This window comes from Salminus brasiliensis, chromosome 13 (assembly GCF_030463535.1).
Source record: "Salminus brasiliensis chromosome 13, fSalBra1.hap2, whole genome shotgun sequence".
Classification (NCBI taxonomy): Eukaryota; Metazoa; Chordata; class Actinopteri; order Characiformes; family Bryconidae; genus Salminus; species Salminus brasiliensis.
This window is the reverse complement of record NC_132890.1, coordinates 24,077,714-24,099,031: the sequence shown is the minus strand read 5'-3', so window position 1 is coordinate 24,099,031 and position 21,318 is coordinate 24,077,714. Positions and strand designations below refer to the sequence as shown.

Below are 21,318 nucleotides of genomic sequence, written 5' to 3'. Positions count from 1 at the left end.
TCTTGTTGTGCTCTCTGTACGGGTGCTTTTACCACGTTCAGGTTGGAATTCACGGCCCGTTCGCTTTCAGCAGCAGATGTGTGCAGTGTTCCTCACTGCAGTGACCAGGCTTGCTGAGGAGAGTGTTTTTTTTTGCTGTATTTCAGAATATCCATCAAATAATGTTTCCCATTCTTTGCCACAAAGGGAAGCCTCAGCAATGTGTGTTAGGAGTAGCTTAGACTAGTTGGTGTATTGACTAGTCAGCTAACAAAAGTGTAAAGAGCCCAAGAGATACACGCTTACAAATAAAGGTTTTGTAATAGAGAAGCGTGAGTGTGAAGAGCCTTTAAATTGGTAAAGAACCTTGACAAGAACCTTATTAAAGGTTCCTCACTCTTACACATCTGTATTACAAATGTGGTTCTTGATGCAACTAAGTAGCTTAAATGTCTAAATATAGTTTTAATAAAAGCGAAAGTATGGAACTAGGCATTGCATGGGATGAATGTAGGCTAGGTGTGTTCCAGGTGGGCATGGGCTCTGAATGGGTTCATACAAGTGCTGCTACTGAAACCAGTTTGCCCCATCATTACAGCTCACTCCAATCTCACATGGGTTCCATCTAGGCCCCATGTGCAGTGTCCAACCCAGATGAGCCCATGTTTAACCCCTACTGGTCCCATCACTGACCCTGGTGCGCATCCATATGTGGGACCAACATGGAACCCATGGACAGAACTTTCTGGTTCTGGCTGGGCTAACCATCCAGGCCCCACATGGGCATGCTATCCGATTGACAACACATCTATATTTAAACAAACAAGAAGCCTTTGCTGGTAGAATTGGTAATACTTACTAATTGGTTGGTCAAGATGGTTAAAAAGCTGGTCATCTAGGCTAGGCAATGTCAGCTGGTTAAACTGGTTGACTCCCTTAACTCTTAACCACAATAGAGTATGTCTATTTGAACTTAATGGACTAGCTAGTCTATCAGCATTGGTCAGCTTGACCAGTGTAGTTGGGTTGGTCATACAGGTCAACCAGCATGGGCATAGGGTCTTGATGGTCATGCTGGTCTGCAAGCTTGGTAATTCTGCTTGCTGGATGGAAACCTGGCTACTGTTAGTCTGGAAGTATTCCATAAGAGATAATCCAGATCATTGCAATTCATTAAAGGTTATAGCAATGCAAAACATATCCAACACCAGCCACTAGTAGCAAGATATGGATATAATGTATTTAAAATTAAATCATAACTACTGTTGTTGTTGTTGTTGCTATTTTTAACTATGATAAACAACAGCTATTCAACCCCTTTTGAATCACTAGCTACCTGGTACAAACGTAAAAACTGCACAAGCCCTCATGTCTGTTGATTTGCTTGCTATCTCTGGCCACCTTCGCATCTGTGTCAGGCCATGTATTTTGCTGTGTTTTTCTGACCTTCGGCTTGCCCTTGGCTCCAGAAAGGCTGTGAGAGGACAATAGGCTTTAGGGACGTGGCGGAGGTTTGGCTGGAGCTGCAGGGGAGGCGTTAGGGGAGGCCAGGAAAACAAAAGCGGGTCAGCAATCTGAAGCTCTGGCCACTCGGGAGGCTGACGGTGCTTTAGTGGCCTGACCCTTGCCCCTTCACCTGTGACTCAGTCAGCCTACTGGCTATCCCACAATGATTATTGTGTGTTTGTGTGTGTGAGTGGGTAAAAGAAGTGCTGAACACACACTTATTGAATGGCTCACTCTTGTGAGTCTATCTAATCTGAGGCCATTTGGCTACTAATATCCATTTTTGAACGAGCATTAAGGCGACCTTATCAGACACGAAGCCCGTGCACATAATGCTATAACATGTATACCATTAGCTAGCTACTCTAGCTACGTTTGTATCTCTGAAACCGCATTTAGCGTTGTCAGCAAATGGTGCAACTGCTTAGCCAACTGTGTTGAACCCTGTGAACCCTGACTAGCCAATAACAATACATTAGCAAATATGCTAACTAGCTGTCTCAAATAATACGCTTTTCTTTGAGTGAATGCCAATAAAACATTCTTAGCATAAATATTAGATGTTCAGACCGACGTTTTTGTTGCTATGTGCTCAAATAAAAGCTACAAAAGTGTGCATGGCACTGCTACCTAGTAAAAATCTAGCTGCTTCAGTGTTAGCTTGCTGCAGCTAGCTTCCTGTTTTGCCCATTTTTTAAACTGAGCCTAAGCAACAGAGAATTCCATGTTGGCATTTCTGTGGTGACTGTTGTGGTGTCTTCTGTCTGAATTTGTCTCATAAAAAGCATCATTCTAAAGAAGGTGGAGGTGCTCTTCCTTGGTGACAGCAGGGATTAACTGCACCAAAGTCCATTAAAGCAGCCTTATATAGTTTCACCTTAAAACATCAGCTTAATAATCATGTTGATGCTCCACTGACTGTAACAGGGAGAATGGCGTCTCTGTCATCGCCACTCTGGTCTGGAACTACTACTACACTATGATGAACGATGGAACTTGGGTAGAGCTCCACATGACCTCTTGACAGTCATATTTGTGTATAATCCTGTAATATTATTCTACCACCTCAGTCCACATTTCTACCGCTTCATCTACTTCAGATGCCGCTTCTGTATCTCTTAAATTGTCAAAAAGCTGTCCATTAATGTGCGCTCAAAGCATGATTTGTATTTGCTGCAGTGGCGTAAGTGAATTTTACTCCTCAACTGTAGGGGGGGCCCAAGAGCAAATCATATGAATTCTCGCATACTGCTGCTTTAAAACAAAATGTTTAGATTATATATGAGCTGTGGCCGCGGTATGACCAGTTTTCTGTAGGACTGTCCTATGAAAACTCTTCTTAGTAGCCTATTGATCACGCAAATGGAACAGTCTAACCAGGCTGAGTGATGGCGTCACAGAAAAGGTCCCGTCTCTTGCAATTACGGCGCGAAACTTGTCTGCTTTTTTATTTCCATAGGCAAATTAATTCTAATTATAAATTAAAAACAACATTTGTATACATTTTCCACAACTTTCATGTTTTTTTGTATGTATGCAGAGAACTGTGGGTAACCAAGGACTTTAGACTTGCTCTGATTGAGGTGGTCTGCTGTTGAACGGCTAATTTCTAAGCTCAAAGTGTTCTTTTTAAATCCCTTCCCAGACTCATATGCATCTACACATTTCTTTTTTTTGGGATGTCACCATGGTAATAACAATTACTTTACCAACAAGAGCAAATCAAACTAAATGTCAGGGTTAAATAAGACAGGCTCCTTCAAAATCCCCTCTAATGATGTTTTAATCAGCTGCAGCTGATGTTCTGCACCTGAATCTAATATTAGACACTTTAAGTATAAATAAATGTGGGGGTGTCCTAATTTTTTACTCAGAGGAAAACAGGATTTTCAAATTATTTCAACAGACATTTCTGTTTTTTTTTTTTACCTCCATCCTTCAGTATTCACCAATAGTAATTGTTACCAAGTAATGTAAGTCAATGTAAGTTTTTTTATTTTATTCAAAGTCGTTCTGAATAATTCGTTTTGGTCCATTCACCATTAAATATTCACACAGTCTAAAAGGCAGTTGATAGTTTCAAATGGTGTCAAAAAAATTTTGACATTACAGCGGCAACATAGTACATACTGGATGTGAACAGAAGGGCCCTGGTAACAGTGGCGGTATTTTTTATTAGTTTCGGCAGCAGCAATGTTTCTCATGTCCTTTGTAATTCCTAGCCTTGGAGGTGCTCCTCCTTGGTGACAACAGGGATTAACTGCAACTTTACTGGTCGCTTTGTGTTAATATAAAAACTGGGCTAAGACAGGTAACAATGGCACTGCTGGCCAATAAAACCCCAGCTGCCTGCAAGCTGAATCACATAGTTAGTCTATTGTTTTTGCCAGTTTTTGCTATTCAGGGTGTAGAAAAGCACATTGTGGTGAAGCTAACCTTAAGATGTGCAACAATTCAACAGTTTTGTGGCTGAATAGAGTGAAATTTATACACTGGAATATTTCTGTATTGGTTATCGCAGTTGTCCTTAGTCTAATTCTGAGCCCTAGGTGCTTCTCTGGGACAGCAGGGTTGAGCTGTATCATTACTGGCCTTAACTTAAAAAACACTGAGAGGAGAAGTGAAGTTCTCTGGCTCCAATGGCTCCTGTCAAGGGGAGGGTACCACCAGGTAACCCTGTAGTAACCACTTATCAACACTGTAGTATCCTCCAAGCAACCATCTAGCAACACTAGAGCACCCCTCTAAGCAAACATTTAACAACACCACAGCAGCTGCCTGGGTTACCATAGAACCCATCTAGCAACATTATAGCAACCACCTAGCAACACTATTGCAACCACTTTCCAGTACTACATAACTTATCTAGCAACACCACTGCAAGCTTTTGGAGGTGGATTTGAAACTGTGGAGGAACCTCTTAAGGTGTTTTTAGGGACCTTCATGAAAAGGTTTTTTAGAAGATAATTGTTCCTTAATGGTTCTTCAAAGCACCATAAGAGGTTCTTTCACAGTTTCAAATTAAAGAACTCCTAACACAAGTTCCTCAAGGAACTTATACTTTTAACAGTGTAAAAACTACCAAGAAACTACCAGGTTTTTTGTGACGTCATGTAAGTACAGGTACACGACTCCTCTTCCAACTAGTTGCATGGACCTGATACCTTTAAAACCCAGCTTTCAGAGGGAAGATGTGTCCTGGCCAAATCGAAGGGATCTGCAGCCACCGTGAAATTAACAGCTGGCTACGTTTCTGTGTCGGCTATTGTGTCGGCTTTTCCCTCGTCCCGTCTGGTACGAACTCTAATTCTGAGCCTGGAGGAGCTCCTCTGTGGTGACAGCGGGGATTAACAGTGTTTTCCACAGGGGAAGAGGCAGGGAAGAGGCGGGCAACTCTTAAAGAGTGTCCCAGGGCGGCGCCGGTTTGCTCCAGAGCCATCTCTGGCAGAAAGAGATTGTGGCGGCTCGTTCAGAGGAGCCGCTGGAGATGGGTCTGTTTTTGAAGGGGAGTGGAGAGCAGGCTCATGAGCCATGATTCATGCGCTCCTAATGGACGGCTCTCAGTGCCCTGGAGTAGCTGCTTCAGCCCCACACACACATACACACACACATGCACGCACGCACACACACCCTCCACTCCCTCAGCCTGAGGAAATACTTCCTCTCCCAGCTGCTCAGATGCCGCTGGAGGACTCCACAAAATACATAATAGCTCTTCAGTGCCGAAGAGCTTCTGCTTTTTCTCCTCCCTCCTCTTTTCTGCTGCTTTTTTAATGAAATAAACTCCACTCTGATCGTTTATCACTCAGCTAAACCCACCTCCTCCAGACTGCAGCAGGTTCAGGCCACGTCTCAGGGGGGTCAGCTTGAGTCAGTAAAGCTGTACACTATTCTAGGATCTCTCACAGAGCGTGTGGTGGACAATGTGTGTCTTATACGGATCCTAAACTCTGGATTTGTGTCCCAGACAGTATCAGTATCATGTGAGCTCTATAGCCTGTTCAAATATTTGTTTAGGCTAGCTTAGGCATAGTGCATTAGGCCTCATTTTCAGGCCTCAATTCAGGAGGTAGTCCGAGAGACCACATTTGAGCCACTTGTTATAGCAGTGTAAACACATCCATCTCTCCAAGACGCATTCGACAGCCCACACCCATTCCAGTCCAAGCGAATCACCTGTAATCATTGCCACACAACAAGCCAGATTTGCAGTCTGACTAAGCGGAGACAGGTGTAAATGCATGTGGCTAAAATCTTAGCAGGAGACAATCCAGATACTTGTCACATGAAGTGATCAGGTGTAAACGGGGTCTTAGATCATGGTGCTCCATCTTTTTGGTTATATTCCTGTGTAAGGAAAGGTGCACCATTTAAGAATTTTGAAAATAGTAAACAGCACTTTGACAGTAGGTTTATGGCTAAAAGAGAAAAAGGCTAAAACAGCACATAGATAGTGGTGAGGTGGTGCCAACATGAACAGGCAGCATCTTAACAGAATTTAGGTACAATAACAGGTTTATGTTTGATTGAGTAAAAACATTAAAAATGTATTAATAATAATACTTGCTGCATTCCAAAGCCTAGGCTGCAGCCAAGGTTGGGAAGGTCCTCGGTAGGACTGTCCTATGAAGACTCTTTTTTAGTAGCCTACTGGTCACACAAATGGAACAGTCTAACCAGGCTGAGTGGTCTCGGCATTGGAAAGCTCCCACCTCTTGCGGTTGTGGTGTGAAACTAATGTGCTTTTTGATTTATTCATGGAAATGAATTATAATTCTGAAACCATTTTTTATGTTTTAAATATAATTCTAAAACCATTTTAAAAGTGAAGAAACCTTCAGATATAGCGCAAAAATGCAGCCTACGCTTGCAGCAGTTTTGAGGAACAGCACCACGAAAATGTTCTTCACTTTGGAATAGACTTCTATGACGTAGCATCCGTAAAATGCAGCCTTCCTCACATGTGGCCTATTTTTTAATGGTTTACTCTTATCAACATGTGACAATAAACAGATAAGTACATTCTACTGATGCTTCCTGATGGATTAAAAAAGCTCACATAGTTTTCATGCTTTGCTTTTTGTTTGTTTCCTTAATACAGGGTATTAAACTGGGTAAACTAAGAGAAGGACTCAATTCATTCATTTTAAGGAGGCTTGTGGGTGAATATTGCTCTATTTCTTTACATGACAACAGTAATGGTTATAAAAACAACAACAGCAACAGTAACTTCTGACCAGCCAAGGGTATCGACCTTGAGAGGAGATCCAGAGGCTTGAATCTGACTGCTGAATTTATTCCATGCAAATACAGAATCAGCCAAGAGCATCATTTTTATGAATATTGCAAACAAAATAAGTAATTAAAATATGTAAATGAAGTATCCGCCAATGTCCATCTTTCTGAGTAAAGAGTAGAAGTATCCCATTTTAACAGTATCGCATGGAACAGCTTCAGGGAGGGTTGTTCTGCCAGTGATTTCTGCTTCGGAGCAGTATAACATTTGTATCATGTGACACAAGTAGGAGGATGTAGAGTTAGGAGTCTTGCACAGTGATTGTAGTATATTACACTGGTGCTCCACAACTCTAATAATTCTGCTTTTTAGGGGCCCTTTCACTCACAGGCCTTTAGAATTGTCCTGCCACCCCGTAGTGTAGTAGAGTGTTACCTACTACACTACATGAACTGCTTAAGAATTACAGCATACTTTAGTTATCCCTGATGCTAACCGCAGCTTCTAGGGGTTAATGCAGTCCTGGAGACCACTGGTCTGGAATGCATCTCAGATCAATTCAAGCAAAGTTCAAACAGTGAGCCCCTCACTGGCGTGCTTCACTGGAGGAAAAAGAGGGCTTTGTAGACCTGCCAGTTCAATTTACAGGACATGCTACAGCTTCTGAGCTTTTTTCAGCACATCCCAAAACTGCACACATACACACGCAAAGCTCTGAATATTACTTTTGCACACCATCGTTTCTAACTGCAACCACCTAGCAACACCCTAGCAACCACTAAGCAGCACCATAGAAACCACCTAGCAACCACTATAGCACTCGTCTAGCAAACACATGGCAAGACTATAGCATCCATCTGGAATACCATAGCAACCACCTGATACCATTGTAGTAGCCATCTATCGACCACTTGATTTACCATAGCAGCCACCTGGGATACCACATTAGCCATCTAGCAAAATCATTGCAACCTAACCCCATACCAAATATGCCTGTCTGTTCAATTTCCAGGACATGTTAAAGCTCCTGAACTCTTTCCATAACACACACACACTGAATATTCATTTTGCACATTAATTGCAACCTATCAACACCCTAACAACCACTAAGCAACACCTTAGCAACCATCTAGCAACACCACAGCAAACACTCAGCAACACCAGAGTAACCACCTAGCAACTACCTAGCAACCCCATACCATGTTGGCTTGCCAGTTTCAATTTACAGGGCATCTTACAGCTCCTGACATCTCTGCAATACATCCCCAAAAAGGCACAAACGTACACACACACACACACACACACTCAAGGCTCTGACTTCCTTTTGCACATTAATTTCAACCTTCCAACACCCTAACAACCACCAACAACCATCCATAGCAACCACTTAGCAACACACTAGCAACCGCCTGGGATACCTTTGCATCCATCTAGCAGAATAATAGCAATCACCTAGCAACACCTTAGCAACCACTTACCATATTACCATTACCATGGTTTCAATTTACATGGTTTTTCATCTTACAGCTCCTGAACTCACGCAACACACCCCAAAAAGGCACAGACACACATACGTACACACACTCCAGTCTCTGACTATTCCTTTTGCATATTAACTGCAACTTAACACCCTAGAAACCAATAAGCAACTCCATAGCAACCACCTGGCAACACAAGTAGGTTTGCCAGTTTCATTTACAGGCCAACTGAACTCTTTCTACCACACCCCAAAAATGCACACACACACACACACACAATCAAATCAAAGCTCTGAATGTTCGTTTTGCACATTAACTGCTGTGCCACCATTGTCAGTTCTGCATGCACAGGAAATTAATCTTTTTCAGTCTGGAAGCAAATCACACCTAAACTGCTTATTAATCTACTCCAACAGAAACCGCTTAATAAACTGCCGAAAGAGCCTTGAGCGCACCAGTGTTGCTCTCTGACTCCTGTACAGCCCACAGGCTGCTGAGTGTGAGTGTAGGAGTGGTTCGGCCTATTTCTGCCTTTGTGTGTGGACAAGCCTGTTGGCGAATGATGGATGACTGCATGTTTGTGCTCCGTTGGGAAGGATCGGCTTTCAGGGTTTTTTTCTCCGGATTCCAAGAAGAACTCCCTCTCAGGTTAAGTGGTGCTACAGGTAGCTGAGAGTGATACATCCACTTATCGGCCACTTTATCAGAAACCCCTCCCTTGCAGCTCCACTGTGCTGCTGTACAGTTAGAGACTGTAGCTCATGTGCTGATGCACAGTTTGTGTTTGAAATCCTTAAGCCAGACAGATTGTTTTATCCCCCATAGGAATAAATGAGGTGCAAAGGTTTGTGTGCCCTCTTATTTCAAGCAGGTACCGTAGCACCCACTTGGCAACGCCCTAGCAACAGTTTGAGATAGTAAAGCAACCATCTGGAATATTGTCGCAATTGCTTAGAAACCACGTAGCAACAACCCAGCTACCACTACACAACACTATAGCAACCACCTGAAATACCATAGCATCCACCATGCATCCACCAACACTATACCACCAATTTAGCAACCACCGAGTTCCAACGGTCTATGGCTAAAGCAGCAGCAGAGCTGTAAAGGCTGTTCCTAGGGAGAAGTTTTACTTCCTGTGTAAAATTTATCACCTGTGCCTAGCAACACCATAGCAGCCACCTGAAATACCATAGCATCCACCTTGCAACACTATACCACCTATTTAGCAACCACTTAGTTCCAACGGTCTATGGCCAAAGCAGCAGCAGAGCTGTAAAGGCTGTTCCTAGGGAGAGGTTTTACTTCCTGTGCAACATTTACCACCTGTGCCTAGCAACACCATAGCAGCCACCTGAAATACCATAGCATCCACCTTGCAACACTATACCACCTATTTAGCAACCACCTAGTTCCAACGGTCTATGGCTAAAGCAGCAGCAGAGCTGTAAAGGCTGTTCCTAGGGAGAAGTTTTACTTCCTGTGTAAAATTTACCACCTGTGCCTAGCAACCACCCTAGCAATCACCTTTTAGACCATAGTAACCATTTTAAGACACTATATAACCCATCTAGCAACCATAGTCTCGCTAGAGCAACGGCCTAGCAACAGCTTGAAAATGGGAACGACGTCAAATCTAAGCCTTGAATCCAGTTTCCAGTCCTGGACTTTTTAATCCTTGGCAGGTTGGTAGGTGTGACACTAAGTGGCCAATCATTCACATGTACTGTTCCCTTAACACCCAGCAAAAACAAAATCCAGGACCAGAAACTGGATTTACGGTCCAGATTAGACTACTATTTAAGGCAGGTGGAGGGCAGTGAGATGAAGCACAAGGTGCAAGCTGCCTCTTATACAAACACTGACTGGTATGTTCTCCTCATATGGACCAAACATGTCCAGAAATCTTATAAAACAATAACAATCTCCATACATATGCTGTACCTTTCCGGCTCGGGTCGATGGCACAGGCGCTCGGTCCTACTCTGGAAAAGCATTTCAGTAATTATTTGAGCAGCATGGCACAGACAATGTAAGAATATAGATTTAGGGCTTGTGAGACTTTAACTAAAGTTTCTTTGACCTTCAAGGCCACAGTCTCCTATTCATAAACAGCCTGGCTTTTAAGAGCTTGTTAATAGAAGTATTGACTTGCAGTGCTGAGCCTGTTTTGTTGGTATGCATCCTTCACCGTAAAAAAAAAAAAAAAAAAAACAAGAGAAGAAAAAGCAGCATTCAGTAATGTGGAACAAAAGCCGTCCCTCTTAAACATCCACTTACACTTAAATTTGAAAAGGTCACTCCAGATATCCATTCGGAGAGCGTAGGAGTCGGGGGAGATAAACCTTTCTTGGCTCCCTGTTGGGCTTTTTATACATCACTGTGCTTTTTGCTTCCACACAGTGAGATGTGGGCAGTTTTTTTTTGCTATATTTATTTATTTATGTATTTTGCCGCTGATATAAGGCAAGGTGTTGTTTGTCTTAGTCTGATTTGCTGATTTTTTTGTGTGTATGTGTGAGAGATGGAGAGAGAGAGAGAGAGAAAGAGAGAGAGAATAATGTAGATACACAGTAAGGTACTGTGGTCCAGGTGCACAGATTGACTCTATATATGTTGCGTTTAGAAGCATATGTGTAACTTTGGCAGGCAGTCACTGCTACAGTAAAGACCTTACCATACGTGCTAATTTCGCTAACAATAAATGAATGTATGCTATTAGCAACCTATTCACATTAAGGCATTCAAATAATGCTAATCCCTGGCTATTCATGTTCATTCAGTGTTAGCAACATTAGCATTGTTGTCCGAACCGTCCATGTCTTTAAGCCTGTCAAACCTATGGCAATGTACCATACCCCCTAGAGCCAAACCACATGCTAGAAACCCTTCACTCCACATCACACACACGCATGTACACACATACACACAAAAATGTGAGCAATATAATATTAATAAAAAAATCTTCTATTTTCTCCTCCCGTTATGTGGCTTCTGTTCCCTTGTCAGCGTGTTTATCCACTAACTTAGCTTCTGCATTGAGACGACCAGCAACTTTCCCTAAAGAACCAAGTAACACGAAGGCTCAGCTGGGTCGTAAGGGTTCAGTTGAATCAGGTGTGTCACACTTTAGAGGAAACTTCAAATGCACCAGGCCTAGGGTCTCCCTGGAGTGTGATTGGGCAACGCTGAATGAAGGCCTGTCATGTGGAGAAAGCGAGAGTTTGAGAAAGTGAGTGAGTTCCATCTGCCACGACTCTGGAAGTGAAATGACTGTGAGTGTGAGTTATTTCAGTCATTTCTGTGAATGCTGCCTGTCTGTCTATCAGATAGAGAGCAGACACAGGATGTACGCAGGAGATACAGTGATTGTGGGCTTGTCCATTTAGAAAAGCTATCTGGAGCTGTAGATAGGGGGCTGACAGTGTAGTGATGTGCAGCAGCCCCAAAACTATTGACCATTCCTGACCTTTACTTGTCAGAGCTAAATAGGTGGACAGTTCTCATCAGTTTGTTGTGTGTGTGCGGAAGAGAGCTTCTTTTTGTTTTGTAATTTGACACATTTAATTGGACATTATTCCTCATTTGAATAAGATTGTGAGATGGAGGAATTATATTAATTAATTGAAATACTTCATATATCAAATATTAATATATAATTAATAGATAGACATCCCCACATTTATTTCTCTTAAAAAGATAGTCTAGATTTAGAATCAGATTGGAACATGGCTAGAGAGGATTCTGGAGGAGCCTGTCTTATTTGAACCTCAAGCTGTGTCTGAAACTGTGCCCTGTTCACTATTCCCTACAACTGTAAAAATCCAGCTCAGTGTCTTTAATCTTCGAACCAAACGACATTGTTTGTACACTACCTGTTGTTACTTTATGCACTACATAGTGAATAGTGTACCGTTGTGGCTTCATATGTTTAGTGTGGCTTGGTTGTGATTGTTGAAGTGAGTGAGATCACCATGGCCAGATCCAAAGAGCTCTTTGAGGCCCACAGAAAGAAGGTTGTAGATGAGTCTGGGAAAGGTTTAAAAGCATATTAGAACAATACATATAAATATAGAAATATAAGGAGAAATGGACATGCACACATGCACACAAACACTCACACACATACACACACACAGAACACAGAAAACACACGCCAATCACAGTGCAGGGTCTGCATGGAGCTCATGACCTCTTGACCTGAGCAGATCTTTGTTGGAGTTTAGTTTTTACTGTGGTTGATAGTATAATCTCTGTTACACACACACACACACACACAAACAAGCAAACACCTCAGGAATGTTGATTCTTGGCTTGTGGGTGTTCTTACTGTGGGTTATCAGTCTTTGCTGTCATAAGACGTTCATCATTTGAAAGCAGCAGCAGCTGTTTGGATTTCATGACAAATGGACCAAAATACACTCTAAAAAACAAACCAATCAAGTGTTAGGTTTTTTTTTTTACATTAAATTAGCAGATATCAAGAGCAGTAGTTTGATTAAAATTCAAAGGAATGTGATTAATCACTTTTACCATAAAGCCATCCACTACCATGGACAATAAATTCAGGATGTTTGGCTGAAACAGCTGCCCAACAAGAAGTTATAAGAAATATGTTTCAAGTTATCAAACTGGCCCCAGTTAGTATTCAGTGTATTTAATAACTGTATAGTTACACACTTACAGTTAAGTCTGTGTAATAACAGTGTAACTACTGGTAATACATTTCTAGTTACAAATGCATTACAGCAGTTCAAGCTTGTGTAATTACAAATGTGTAGCCCCTTCAGTTTTGACTTAACAGTTACAAAAGTCCATCTTAATAGCTGTAATAAGAGAAGCAATTACCACTTATTACACCTGCATAACCACATAAATGAGACTATGCTGTAACAGCTGTTGAGTTACACTTGTGTAATTACATGAGTCAGAACTACATGAAGGTCCTTCATGTGTAATTACCCGAGCTGTACTATTGCGATCCATTTGTAACAGTGAGTTAATAGTAGTTACTTTGTCATTACATTGGTTATAACACTTGGGGTTTACCTGTTCACTTGAAATTCATTTATAACATCTTTCAGGGGACAGTTGCTTCAGCCAAATGTGTTGAAATGATGGTCCATGCTAAGGGATGTTATGCGTCAGAGGCAGCGGATGAAAGTTAAATGCTGAAGTGTTCTTTTAATGGACACCTAACTCAAAGACCAGCATGTCTTCGGTTCTTTTTTAACTAGCCAGAAAAATATTGGCACCCCTGCACTTATCCATGCTTTGGTATTTGGTATATGGATGCTATGGTAGGAGGCCTAGGAGAATCCCACTGTCAGCAAAGAGAAGCCAGAACTTACCTGAGGAAGCCACAGTCTTTTCAGGAGAACATTCTGTGGACAGATAAGACCACTTTTTCTTTTTTGGTAAATTGGAGTGTGAAGTAGGGTCCAGTGTCAGGAAACTGGGCCTCTGTCAGAGGTCATGGGTCTTCCAGGTCATGGGGACCTAAAGCATACTTCAAAAAATGTCTGAGTTCTGAAGTGAAGATCTAAGTTCATCAGAACACCTGTGGATAGAGCTCAGAACAGCAGTTGGGAGAAGGCACCCTTGAAATGTGAGAGACCCGGAGCAGTCGGCAAAAGAAGAGTGGTCCCAAAGTCCAGTAAAGAGGTGTAGGAAACTTGTGCTTTCTGAAATAGCAGGGTAACCCATGCAGACTAGGCTAAAAGGTTCCGGAGCTCTGCTGCTGAAGACAGTAGGTGTGTGAGTTCCTGTTTACGGTATGTGCTGTGTGTTTACAGCAGTTGGGTCAGAGATAATGCACTGCTATACATGTTCTGCTTTCAGGGTTTAAGAAATGCACCCCGAAGGCCACGCTTGCATTGTGCTGCTGACTGCAGAACACTGTGTGTGTGTATGTGTGGGATAGTAGAATGCTGAGCTGATTGAGGCGTCTGTCTGACACACACACAATCGGGAAACGTCTGGCAACTAAAGCTGAGGAGTGCACATCACCAGCTGCTGCACATCCCCGGAGTGTAAGAGAGAGTGCGAGAGAGAGAGATAAAGAGAGAGAGAGGGGGGGGGGGGGCAAAGACAGAAAGAGAGGACAGGAAAATAGAAAGAGGGGAGGGCGAGCAAAAGAAGAGAAAAGGAAACAAAGAAGAGAGAGAACTAGAGTGGAGAGAGAGAGAGAGAGAGAGAGAGAAATGAGAAATAGAGAGAGAGAGAGAGAGAGAAATAGAGTGGAGAGAGAGAGAAATGAGAAATAGAGAGAGAGAGTGGAGAGAGAAATAGAGTGGTGTGAGAGAGAGAAATAAGAAATAGAGAAATATAGAGAGAGAGAGAGAGAGAGAGAGAGAGAAAGAGAGAGAGAGAAATAGAGTGGTGTGAGAGAGAGAAATAAGAAATAGAGAAATAGAGAGAGAGAGAGAGAGAGAGAAAGAGAGAGAGAGAAATAGAGTGGTGTGTGAGAGAGAAATGAGAAATAGAGAGGGACAGAGAAATTAGATGGAGGGCGATTGAAAGGACAGAAAGAAAAAAGAATGGAAAAAGAGAAGAAAGAATACACATATGTCTTTGTCCTTGTGTGTGAGATATCGACTGTGTGTGTGTGTGTGTGTGTGTGTGTGTGTGTGAAGTGAGAGAGAGTGAGCGAGAGAGAGAGGAGCTTAAACAGGTGCTGTAGAAACTCTATCCTATGCACTTTGTAACACCCCCCCAGGGGGTTGCTCAGTGTCAGTAGATCTCCCTATCCCCCTCACTGTGTCTGACCCCCCACCCCCCAACCAGTGCAGTGACCTTTACACTGTTAACGGGGAAAGAACAAGACGTGTTAACCCATCAGGCCTCTGTCTGGCAGGCTGTTATCCTGAAGAGAAAAACAAACCTGGTGTCGTGAGGATGTGACCTGACACTGCGCAGAGGGAAACAGCCCATAGTGTTAACGACTTAAAGCGACATTATGTAGCAGATTTAGCTTCCGAATCTTTTTGAGGCTCCACTGACTGTTACAGGGACCTCTGCGCAAGTCCTTCTTGAGTAAAATGCTGCAATAATACTCCACCGCCGCTCAGTCCACATATGTCTTATACTTATATGTGTTTGGTTTCTCGCTTGCTTGTCAACAAATGCACGTGTACAGCTGTTCATGATTTGTATTTACTGCAGTGGTGTAAAAGTGAATTATGCTCCACAACAGTAGGGGGAGCTCAAAAGCCAAAAAATCTAAACCCCTCAAAAAAATGACATTTCAAGCAAAGTGCAGTTGAATATGATCTGCAGGAAGGTGTGAATTTAAATGAAATATTCTCACAAATTCTCCAAAGCCAATTCTCCAACTGATCAGGAGCTGTGATGCTAATGCAGCTAACAGGTAAAGCCAGCTCCGATATATCACACTAATTAGCATGGTGCTGACTGCATTACTATCGACATACGCCAACATCATACATCGACAGACCTATGCTTAGGCTTATGTGGTTTCTCAACCCTGCACGGTTATTGCTGTCCCTTCTCCCAGCACACCTGGTTCAACTAATCAGTTAATGAATAAGCTCTTTCAGAGTTGGAGGGGGTGTGTTAAGGCAGGGAAATCACAAAAGTATGCAGGGAAGGGTGCCTTCAGGACCAGGACTGAGGAACGACTTCCATACTTCCATTCAGACTTCCATGCGATGGCTGCTGCTGTTTTTAACTTTTTGCTAACGTCCGTTAGCATACGCAAGTCTGTTAGCAATCACGTAAGACGGAATTCATTAAATGATTGATTAAATTCATTAAAACCATTAAATTGTTAAGAGGTGAGCAAAGTCTTTAAGAGTGGGGTGTGATGGTGAAACGCTCAGTTCTGGAGAAACCTACACAGTCAGGATTGTTCACAGCATCTGTCTGAAACACACACACTCACACACACACACACACACACACACACTCGGGAGACTAAGATGTTCTAAGATGTTTTGGTTTTGGTTGTGCATGGCATCATGAAATCCGAAGAATACCAAAGAATTTTGGAGTGGAAAGTAGGGCGCAGTGTCAGAAAGCTGGGCCTCTGTCAGAGGTCATGGGTCTTCCAGGCCATGGGGACTCAAAGCATAATTCAAAAAGTGGCCTAGTTCTGAGTCCAGATCTAAATCCTACAGGACACCTGTGAATAGATCTCACCCTTCAATAGGAGGCACCATTCAAATCTGAGAGACCCTGAACAAAGTCACTCAGAGTGGGGTTTTGTGGTGAAACGCTCCGTTCTCCAGAAACCTACACAGTCAGGACTGTTCACGCCGGTGGTGAATGGAACCGGAAGTCTGAACGGTTTAATGCCTCTGTAGATATCACACGAAATGCTTATGAATATGTTCTCTGATGTCTATGACAGTGTTATGATAGTTTGAGAAGTTTGTACTGACTCCCCTTATTTTTTAAGCATAACATCCCAAAAAATCATATATTTCTTATTTTATCATTGCATTTACATTAATATTACATACAAAACTAAAAAGACATGGTGGTGGTAGGTTCTTGGGTGGCTTTGGATAGTAAATAAAATGGCTTGGCGACTGTAAAGAAATCTGAGATGGTCCCTACAGTGAACCATTTGCCATCAACCCCCGCTACACCTTAAACACTGCATTAAGCATAAATGAAAAGCCTGACACAGTTTAAAACATGTGTCCTGATTTAGCCGTTATTAGCATACATCAACTTCCACATTTTATTAGCTACATTAGCCTTGTAGCTCCAGTGCAAAACTACAGAAGTGAAGTTCAGACACCGAGCATGTCTTGGTTGATCAGCTACATTTGCAGTTCAGTGCTGGTAATTTTTCACTGAGAGACGTTAGCCGCTCTGTCAGTCACTGTGATAACGGCCTAATGAGCACCAAAGGAACATGAATGACAAAGAAAGCCATTTAGTCGTCTGATAAGAGTGTTTGATTACACCGCATTGCATTAGCGAACAAGCTACTGTTTACCATTAGTGTCTAACACACACACACACACACACACACTCAAAAGCAGACAGCAGTTGAGAGATCATTTTTGGGGGGGTTTGGGGTGAAGTAGATAGTCTGACTCACAAACTTCATAAACACTTTTCCTTTGAAGCTACTTGGCTAATATTACATTTACATTTATGACATTTAGCAGACGCTTTTATCCAGAGCGACCTACAAGGTTACTTGTATTACAGAGGTGGGCCAATGTAGTGTTAGGAGTCTGGCCCAAGGACTCTTATTGGTGTAGCACAGCATAGTCACCCAGACTGGGAATCGAACCCCAGTCTGGGTGACGTGGTGTGGTAGCTCACTTGCAGGTAGTGGTGTTATCTGTTGCGCCACACCAACCACAAAAGCCATGCATTGGCCGGGAAATGAACCCGGGTCAACTGCTTGGAAGGCAGCTATGCTCACCACTATACCACCAATGCTACAGAAGTAAAGCTACTTGGCTTTTTATAGCTAAAAAGCAAAGCTACAAGGCAAATATAGCTTGGATGTAAAGCTACAAGGCTAATATAGCTAAAAAGTAATGCATCAAGGCAAATATAGCTCAGAAGTACAGCTACAAGGCTAATATAGCTAAAAAGCAATGCTACAATGGCTAGTATAGTGAAAAGGTAATGCTATAAGGCTAATATAGTGAAAAAGTAATGCTACAAGGCTAGTATAGTGAAAAGGTAATGCTATAAGGCTAATATAGCTAAGAACTAAAGCTATAAGGCTAATATAGCTAAAAAGCAATGCTACAAGGCTAGTATAGTGAAAAGGTAATGCTATAAGGCTAATATAGCTAAGAACTAAAGCTATAAGGCTAATATAGCTAAAAAGCAATGCTATAAGGCTAATATAGCTAAGAACTAAAGCTATAAGGCTAATATAGCTAAAAAGCAATGCTATAAGGCTAATATAGCTAAGAACTAAAGCTATAAGGCTAATATAGCTAAGAACTAAAGCTATAAGGCTAATATAGCTAAAAAGCAATGCTACAAGGCTAGTATAGTGAAAAAGTAATGCTATAAGGCTAATATAGCTAAGAACTGAAGCTATAAGGCTAGTATAGCTGAAAAGCAATGCTACAAGGCTAGTATAGATAAAAAGCAATGCTACAAGGCTAATATAGCTAAGAACAAAAGCTACAAGGCTAATATAGCTAAGAACAAAAGCTACAAGGCTACTATAGCCAATAAGTAAAGTTACAAGGCTAATATAGCTAAAAAGTAATGCTACAAGGCAAATGATTGCAAGAAGTAATTTAGCAGTTAGTCCCCAACAATAGTCACCCCCAACATCGTTGCGCATTTCCACTCTAGATTTTTTGCATTTTATCCAAGCGATTGTCAAAGAGACAGAGCGGTAATGCACAATTTGCAGAAGTGTCTGACATCATACAAAACACACCTAATACAGACCTAAGCAGTCTGCTTTCTGACACTGTTTGGCAGCATCATCTAAAAGCATGGGCAACATGTAGAAATAAAAACACCGATTTTAGCAGTACTGTGTGGTTTTGTGCATTTACAGTACGTCTTCTTGCCTCAGTGCAAAAGCAAAGAAGGAAACTTCAGACAGCCTCTCAGCTGATCGACTGCATTTGAGGTGAACTGGAGTTTTTGCTGAACTGTCGCCTAAATGTTTAAAGAACTGTGTACTTTTGTCCAGGTCTGGAGATAACAGTAGAGCTGTCTGATAAGAATAGAAGATTGAACTGTGCTGCATAAGCTACTGTTTACAGTCTTCTTTGCACCACACACATGCATGCGTGCACACACACACACACACACACACACACACACACAGACGGCACTGTGAGATTCTCAGGTTAATGCTGGATGTAGACTTTGTACTTGCTGCATTCCACCACTCCCCTGACTTTTGTCATGCAGCTGAGGCCATTTGGAAGGTGACACCTCAGATACCCCCCCCCCCCCCACACACACACACACATTGAAACACACACTCACACACCAATCCCAAATAAAATCCATGCAACAAAGAAGGAGGGGGAGAGAGTAAAGGAGAGTAAAGGAAAAGGATTGGAAAGAGAGAGAGAGTAAATTAGAGAGAGAGAGAGAGAGAAAGAGAGATAGAGAGAGAGAAGGATATGGAAAGGAGAGAGGGAGTTAAGAAGGAGAGAGAGGGTGAGTAACGGAGTAGGAAAGGAGAGATATAGAGAAAGAGAGAGAGAGAGAGAGAGAGAAAGGTGAAGGAGGAGTCTTTGATCCCTCAGCCAGACGCAAACCTGCCAAGGCATGCTTTCAGCAAAGGGGAGAGGGAGGAGCAAACACACACACACACACACACACACACACTGACACACTCCTAGAGGAAGGTAGGAAAGTTCAAAGTTTGCCAGTGGCGAATTGTATTGACTCCAAATCTCTGCAGGTCAGTCTGTAGTTTCATTCAGCTGTCAGAGCGGTCGTCCGACCTGCTCTACTCAACTATACCGAAGAGAGAGAGAGAGAGAGAGAGAGAGAGAGAGAGAGAGAGAGAGAGAGGATAAGAAAGAATGAAATGAAGAAAGAAGGAAAGCTGGATTGGTGCTGCATTGAGGTAAAGATTACTGTGCTCTCCTTTCTCTGCTCTTTGAATGCAGCCTTTGTCTCTCTCTCTCTCTCTCTCTCTCTCTCTCTCTCTCTCTCTCTCTGTTATGCTTTTCCAGATTTCACTGCAGCCCTACTTTCCCTATTCTTCTGTCAGTGTGAATGCAGTGTTACTACAGTTGTGCTTTAATAGGGAACAGAAAGGTGTTTTATCCCCCCAAGGGCTACGCAGAGTTGTGTGTGTGTGTGTGTGTGTGTGTGAAGCTGTAGCCCAGAAGCTGGAGCAGGCCGCACAGTAGGCCATGCTGTCCGCTCTCGCAGTTAGAGTTGTGGTAAAGGCGGTGTATGTATCTCTGTGTGTGTGTGTGTGTATAGAGGCTGTATTTATCTAAGGAGTAAGTAAAACATTAACATAAGTATTAATACAAATTTTAAAGGGCCAGTGTTGCATATTTGCTGTGCACTGAGGTCTACATATTTACCAAAACCCGTCATTCTGAATGGATTTTAAGGCCGGGGCTGGTTGTCACATTGCTAATAAGCACTTCTACTAAAACTCAAAAGGGTCCCTTTCTTTTCTTTCCATAAAGAACCCTGTTTGTTAAATATGTAAATAAGTATGATATATGGCAATATATTCATCATAAAGGATATGTACATAAATAATATGTGCATACTGTATATACTTTGTATCTATATGGTACCATGCAGTAGATATACTCTTGATATTTTTGATTGACAGGTAAATACATATACATTATGGACATATCGTATGTAGTAAATATATAGGTACAGTTAGTGGACATATGTAATGTACGAGTATGATACATGTCATTGCTGCCTTGCACCTTTTCTCATTATTCACCTTTTGGCAGTTGTTCTTTATGTTGTGTCATAATGTCCAATAGAAATGCTTCAAAATGACGTCCATTGGAAGTTAAGAAGGTTTTTTGTGTTGTATGTTCATTGACTATAGATTTACCATAAGCTGTGGTTAACACTCCTTGACACTCTGAGGTTTATTACACACTAATTTGTATTACTCAGTAACTACAGGGACTTCTGTACAAACTGGTGGGGTTTTTTTGGCATTAAAAGTTTAAAATAACTTAATAATAAAATTGTTAATAGCTGTTATAATCAAACCCATTGTTGTGTGGCAACCAAAACCCACTGTGCACTAATGCACGTCTCGTCAGACCAATGAAATATACAGGGCAGCCAAGGCTGTAGGTTTTGGATTCTGTCAAAAACAAAGAAAATTCAGCTTTTCCTGATACTGGCCCTTTAAACTATTTCCGTTATTTAAGACAGAATAAGGCTCCATCCACGCATATCCGGGTTATTCTGAAAAACTGAGGTTTTGTCTCACGTCTACACAAAAAGAGCTTTTTGAAAACATTCTTCATGGTGGAGGTTTCTGAAAACGGAGGAAACTGAGCTTTATGAAAACGCTGGCATGTTTTTGACTGAATCCAAAATCTACATCAGTCATAAAACTACAGCGTCTACACATAGATAACTCTAGCTATGAGAATAAATGTAAATACTGTTCTATTGTAAATCTCTTTTTTATGT

General features: G+C 42.0%; 1 protein-coding gene and 1 non-coding gene across 3 annotated transcripts in view; one reads left to right on the top strand and one right to left on the bottom strand.

The window, feature by feature from the left end:
• The window catches only part of large2 (LARGE xylosyl- and glucuronyltransferase 2), an 89,185-nt gene that overhangs the window by 31,056 nt on the left and 36,811 nt on the right, over window positions 1-21,318 (top strand). Inside the window, exon 1 of one of the 2 annotated variants that reach the window (XM_072695573.1) lies at window positions 19,689-19,750. The exons of the other annotated variant lie outside the window; for it this stretch is intronic. The gene's annotated coding sequence lies outside the window, so the exon portion shown is untranslated. Of the gene's footprint in view, window positions 1-19,688; window positions 19,751-21,318 lie in introns of those variants that run through there. 2 annotated transcript variants of the gene reach the window in all.
• On the bottom strand, window positions 17,554-17,625 carry trnag-ucc (transfer RNA glycine (anticodon UCC)). The gene has a single exon. It is a non-coding gene; the product is annotated as a tRNA-Gly (tRNA).